The 6,693-nt window shown below is 46.7% G+C and overlaps 1 protein-coding gene across 4 annotated transcripts in view; it reads right to left on the bottom strand.

Annotated features, from left to right (window-relative positions):
- Positions 1-6,693, bottom strand: part of NOD1 (nucleotide-binding oligomerization domain containing 1) — a 110,652-nt gene that overhangs the window by 90,057 nt on the left and 13,902 nt on the right. For 2 of the 4 annotated variants that reach the window (XM_010829256.1, XM_010829249.1), the window contains exon 1: positions 4,458-5,487. The exons of 1 other annotated variant lie outside the window; for it this stretch is intronic. The gene's annotated coding sequence lies outside the window, so the exon portion shown is untranslated. Of the gene's footprint in view, positions 1-4,457; positions 5,491-6,693 lie in introns of those variants that run through there. One more of the 4 variants, XM_010829272.1, reaches the window with a different exon arrangement.

Raw genomic sequence — 6,693 nt, 5'->3', positions numbered from 1 at the left:
TTTCCCATGAAGTGATGGGACCACGATTTTAAGATCATGATCTAAGATGCCATGATCTTAGTTTTCTGAATGTTGAGTTTTAAGCCAGCTTTTTCACTTGCCTCTTTCACTTTCACCAAGAGGCTCTTTAGTTCCTCTTCATTTTCTGCCATAAGGGTGGTGTCATCTGCACATTTGAGGTTATTGATACTTCTCCTGGCAATCTCGTCCCATCACTTCATGGCAAATAGATGGAGAAACAATGGAAACAGTTAGAGACTTTATTTTGGGGGGCTCCAAAATCACTGCAGACGGTGACCGCAACCATGAAATTAAAAGACGCTTGCTCCTTGGAAGAAAAACTATGAACAACCTAGACAGCATTTTAAAAAGCAGAGACATTACTTGGCCAACAAAGGTCTGTCTAGTCAAGGCTGTGGTTCTTCCAGTGGTCGTGTATGGATGTGAGAGTTGGACTGTGAAGAAAGCTGAGCGCCAAAGAATTGATGCTTTTGAACTGTGGTGTTGGAGAAGACTCTTAAGAGTCCCTTGGACTGCAAGGGGATCAAATCAGTCCATCCTAAAGGAAATCACTCTTGAATATTCATTGGAAGGACTGATGCTGAAGCTCCAACACTTTGGCCACCTGATGTGAGGAACTGACTCATTGGAAAAGACCCTGATGCTGGGAAAGATTGAAGGTGGGAAGAGAAGGGGACAACAGAGAATGAGATGGTTGGATGGCATCACCAAGTCGATGGACATGAGTTTGAGCAAGCTCCGGGAGTTGGTGATGGACAGGGAAGCCTGGTGTGCTGCAGTCCCTGGGGTCACAAAGAGTCGGATACGACTTAGCAACTGAACAACAACATCAGTTCAGTTGCTCAGTCATGACCGACTCTTTGTGACCCCATGGACTGCAGCACACCAGGCTTTCCTGTCCTCCACTATCTCCTGGAGTTTGCTCAAATTCATGTCCATTGAGTTGGTGATTCTAACCATCTCATCCTCTGCCGCCCTCTTCTTCCTTTGCCTTCAATCTTTCCCAGCATCAGGGTCTTTCTCAATGAGTTGACTGGGCCAATTGATCTCAGAGCCACTGAAATTGAATTGAAACCCCAAACTATAGTTTAATTCAAAGGAAAATGACTACTCAGCAAAACAAATAACAAAGCAACAGATTACAAGAGAGCACTCTAAGTGAAGAGTAACACAAAATTGCCTTGCTGGTTCTATCGAAGCAGATCCCTTGTTAGGGCATCGTGCCCCTTCAGAGGGCCAAGGAAAGATTGCCACAGAGTAACAGCATCCCAGACCCAACAGCTCCAGAGGCAGGGAGGATGACTAACGGGAGGGAGGGTGGCAAGCTTGTCCTGGCCAACTTTGCATTAAAATCTCTGCCCACAGTTTGGTCTGTGGTGGGATTTAGATAAAACACAACAAGAAGAATTCAACCCATAAAGTCTTGCTTTGACAAACTTTCCAGCACTGGGTAAAAAACATTAATTAATTGAAATGGCAGTGATTACTCACCTCTTACTACAAGAGTCAAGTTTGGGGGGCAGGAGGGGAACACGTCACTGAGTAATGACGCACCAAAGAGTTTTTCTTGAAACAACCTTCCTTCCTTCCAACTTTGGACTCTATAGATGGATGAAAGGAAGCCCTTTGTATAAGACTCAGCTGACTCTGCCTTTTCAAAAGATAAAAGAAAACAGGACTTGCAGAAACCTGCAAGATACCTAAAAGCATCTACATGACAAAAATTCAGCAAAAGTCTAAATCTTATCTTTTTAAATTTCCTCTTGCCTCAAACGCCCAAAAAAGAAGAATCATAGAAGGAACTGGTAATTTAAACTTCAAATCCTAAATTTAAGTCTTAGATACTGAATAAATATTGAACTTTTTTTTATAAAAGGAGACAAGAATTTAAGATTCTCATTAGGCAAGTATAAGGGATAGTGCTGTAAAAGCACTTGATTTTTATATCACCATTAAATCACTATTTATAGTATTTCTACTGTTTAATCTAAAACAAACAGTGCTGCTATTACTGTCAGAGAATCACCAGTGACACACACAGTGGAACTAAGGTGAAAGATTCAGGGTGCCCCCACTGACAACTGCAGGATGTACGTTTTCCCTTCCCCAAGTTCCTGACTTCTTGGTCATCTAAGAAGGATTCATTGTCCCTAGGGCAAGAGTCAGTAGCAAAACAGGTACAACTGGGGCACAGCCCAAGGATGCTGACAGCACGAAAGTCACGTGTGTGTGCCCATGTCAATTCTGAAACCCTGTAAACAGCCCAGCTACAGGGGAGCTCATATGTATATATGTGTATGCTGCTGCTGCGTCGCTTTAGTCGTGTCTGACTCTGTGCTTCCCACCAGGCTTTCCGTCCTTGGGATTCTCCAGGCAAGAACACTGGAGTGGGTTGCCATTTCCTTCTCCAATGCATGAAAGTGAAAAGTGAAAGTGAAGTCGCTCAGTCATGTCCAACTCTTAGCGACCCCACGGACTGCAGCCTACCAGGCTCCTCCATCCATAGGATTTTCTAGGCAAAAGTACTGGAGTGGGGTGCCATTGCCTTCTCCAATATATGTGTATACATATATGCATATGTATTATATATATATATATATATATTACAGTAGAATAGAGGAAGTCTCAAACTTAAGGACCACTTTATTTTGTCATTCCTATCACATGGAGTAAAACTGTATTCCAGAGCCATTAATAAGCCCTACTGAGCAACAGGCTGGTGGCCTGAAATTGCAGGCCTTAAACTACACAGTGACTGAGGAGAAGGAGTACAAACCCCTTTCCTGAGCAAGGCAGGAAAAGAAAAAGGGAATGGAGTTTCAAGGGAGACAACTGCTGGACACTCTCTTCACTGTGGCTGTACTAAACAACTGTTGAACACAAATCACTACTGCGGTGGCTAATAACTGCTACTGATGGAGAAGCAACCGGGCCTGCCAGGCATTTGATACACATTGTCTCCTTCAGGACAGAGCTACTATTTTTCCCATTTCACAAGAAAGAAAACAGGGGTTCAGGGAGATCATCCAAGTATCACAGAAGTGACAGACTCTGAATTTGGGCCCAGGTTTGATGGGCTCCAAAGCTTGAACTTAAATTTCTTCATTATGCAAAACCACAATCCATTCTTCTTGGACCCTCTAGAAGCCCTCTCTTCTCCTAGGTTGTTGTTTGTTTCAAATCCACCTTTCTTATCTGCACCACACATGCAGTAGAAATCTGTGTCTTGTCCAGTGGCCCTGGTTGCTGAGATTAGCGATCAACCCTTGGGTGAGAAGAGGGTAAATTCTGTGCACTTCTAATATTCAAGTTCCTTGGAAATCTCAGATAGGGGGCTTTCAGCAGGTACAAACCCGACCCTGCGGCACGCACACCTGCTGCTCCTGCTGCTAAGCCGCTTCAGTCGTGGCCAACTCTGTGCGACCCCCATAGATGGCAGCCCACCAGGCTCCCCCGTCCCTGGGATTCTCCAGGCAAGAACACTGGAGTGGGTTGCCAGTTCCTTCTCGGATTTATGAAAGTGAAAAGTGAAAATGAAGTCGCTCAGACGTGTCCGACTCTCAGCAACCCCATGGACTGCAGCCTACCAGGCTCTTCTGTCCATGGGATTCTCCAGGCAAGAGTATCGGAGTGGGGTGCCATTGCCTTCTCCGAAGCACACCTAACTTCACCCTTAAAGCAGAAATCCCAGAAGTTGTCAACAGGTTTACTGGCTTCCCTTCATTTAACTTTAAATGATAGTAATAGAGGCATTTCCCAGAAAGCAGAACCAACGAGGCATCATGATCTGGCAAAGCTTCTGTGTTTCACAATATGCCAAAAGACTGTGTGCATAGCTGAGGCAGTATTCCGGCGACGCTGCCAAGTCTTGTCTCATTTCCCTTCTCTGCGTCTCGGGAAACCAGAGAGAGGGCCACTGCCCCTTTCCCAGGGCCACGCGGGACACTGGGTACAGCCGGATCTGTCTGCAGGCTGGACTCTTATCAAAGCCCCTGCCCGCCTTTCCATCCTCTCTTGGCAACCACTCTTTGGTCGCTGGTGCTCAACCCTGCCCACACAGTGGAATCAGCTGAGAAGTATAAACGATACAGACCCCCGCCCCCTCCATTCCCCCAAGGGGTTCTGATGGATCCAGCCTGGGCATCTGAATTTTACAAGCACCCCAGGTGATTCTACGGTGCAGGCAGGACTGAGACGCTCTGTCTGGACCACCGTGGGATAAACGATTCCCCTAACGCTGAAGTTCACCCCCCTGAACTTTCGTGGTTCCACAAACACCGGGTTTCTCCTCCTTGCTCCACCCGGAGCTCTTCCAGCGCAGCTTTGAATTCTGCCTGCTCGCAGGACGCCGCCTCTCTGCGCCTCCTCCGCCGCGGCGCCCAGGACCCCCAGAAAACGTGTGCTCCGCGCGACCCACCCCTGCCGCTGGGACTTACTTGGTCGCCAGGTATGGAGACCTCGCGGTACTGGGGAGCCAGAGCCGGAATCCGGTGCGCCGGGAGCGCGCGGGCGGGAACTCGGAGGTCTGGGAGTGCCGACCCCGTAGCGCGGCGCCCGCAACTTCACCCGCTGCAGGGCAGGTACAGCCGCCGCGCGGGCCGGGAACGCGAACTGTCACGACCGTAGCGACTGCCGCGCCCCGAACCACCGCGGCCTGCGCTAAAAGGCCGAGGCGCGGCCCGGGCGAGCGAGGCGAACGCGGGCGGCCGGGAGAGGCTGCGCGCAGAAAGTGGCCCTGGGCAGCCTGAAGGGGCAGTCCCTGCCCCAGCAGAGTGGCCAGGCCACCGCGCGGGTAGGCCTGAGAGCTCGCCAGAGGTGACCCACGCCTACTGGTGGCGCCAGCTCCGTCCCGGCTGCGTGCGAGCTCAGGCCCGTCCCGTTAGAAGTGCTAGCCCAGCGTCCGCAACCAGAGGCAGCTGCTTCAAAACACCACGGTGGAAACGCCTGTTAGAACACGTGCTCCCCCGTGAAACTCCTGTTAACACGTGACACATGCTCCCGGATGAAAAGCAGCTCAAAACAATCAAACCTTTTACGACAGAGCATATACTTCGATATGGACTTCTTAAAAATCTAAGGTTTTCTTCCTGCCCTTAAATCTCTTCTTGGCGGTGTACATTGTTTACTGTTAACGCTGTGATGACCTGTCAGGGAGTTTGTAACATGCTAGCTAATACATTTCCTAGTAAGCTGTCTTTTTAACGTTTTAAATGGAGAAGGTCTACATAAGGCATAACGATGCTATAAATAAGTTTCACACTGAATAAAATATATTCAATCATGTGACCCCATATGCTCATGAATATTTAGATTCCCAAAAAAGGCTGCCTTCTGAAAAGTTTGTTCATAACTCAAAAGTGAAACTTTGCAAAGGTAACACTGGTGGGAGACGTGCAAACTTGTCAAACCTAATATAGAGACACTAAAGATACCAATTCTTCATGTATGTTTATCCTTACATGAACTTCTGGTAGAAAAATTTGTCCTTTCTTCTAGGATTCTGGATTTTATCTTCCATATCTTTTAAATACTCACATTTTCTATATCCTGCTTCTCTGTCTGCACTTTCAGTTGGCTTCTTCAATTCTTTCCATTAATCAATTATTTTTGTGGTTATTTGAATCTGCTGTGTTACTGGTCTTCGCTAGGTGAAATAGTCCCTCCAGGCCCCCTATAATGTTCAAGTCCTACACCTGGAATCTGTGAATATGGCAAAGAAGAATTAAAGTAGCAGATGGAATTAAGGGTGCAAATCAGCTGACCTTGAGATGGAAAGATTAAGCATGGTCTATTGGTATGGGCTGGATGCAGTCACAAGGGTCCTTATAAATGGAAGAGGGAGGCAGAAGAAGGAGCGCTAAAAGAGATAGCAACTTGGGAAGGATTGGGCCGGGTGTTGCTGGTTTTGAAGAGGAGGAATGGAGCTATGAGCCAAGAAATTGAGCTTCTGTGGCTTCTAGAAGCTGCAGAAAACAAGGAAATGGGTTCTCTAGCAGGGCTCCAGAAGGAATACAGTTCTGCTGACACTTTGATTTCAGCCTAGTGAGACACATTTTAGACTATTGAACTCCAGAACCATAATAAAAATTGTGTTGCTCTAGGCTACGAAATTTGTGGTAACTCATTACAACAGCAACAGGCAACCAATACACCATCCACTTAAGTTCTTAATTTCAACAATAATATATTTATTTTCTAAGAGTATTTTGGTCTTATTTCTAATTTTATTGGGCAGGTTTAATAGTCTCCTGTTCTCTGCTGATTCCACTGCTTCAAAAATTCATATATAGTTATTTTTACTTTTAGTTAAACTTTTTATTTGAGGATAGTTGTAAATTTGCTAGAGTGAAAAAGTTGGCTTAAAACTCAACATTCAGAAAACTAAGATCATGGCATCTGGTCCCATCTCTTCATGGCAAATAGATGAGGAAACAGTGAGAGACTTTATTTTAGGGGGCTCCAAAATCACTGCAGATGGTGACTGCAGCCATGAAATTAAAAGGCACTTGCTCCTTGGAAGAAAAGCTATGATCAATCTGCTGCTGCTGCTAAGTCGCATCAGTCATGTCCGACTCTCTTCGACCCCATAGACGGCAGCCCACCAGGCTCCCCTGTCCCTGGGATTCTCCAGGCAAGAACACTGGAGTGGGTTGCCATTTCCTTCTCCAATGC

The sequence above is a fragment of the Bison bison genome, unplaced genomic scaffold (genome assembly GCF_000754665.1).
Source record: "Bison bison bison isolate TAMUID 2011002044 unplaced genomic scaffold, Bison_UMD1.0 scf7180017858770, whole genome shotgun sequence".
NCBI classification, from domain to species: Eukaryota; Metazoa; Chordata; class Mammalia; order Artiodactyla; family Bovidae; genus Bison; species Bison bison.
The sequence above is the reverse complement of the archived record's forward strand: the minus strand, read 5'-3'. Positions and strand labels throughout refer to the sequence as shown.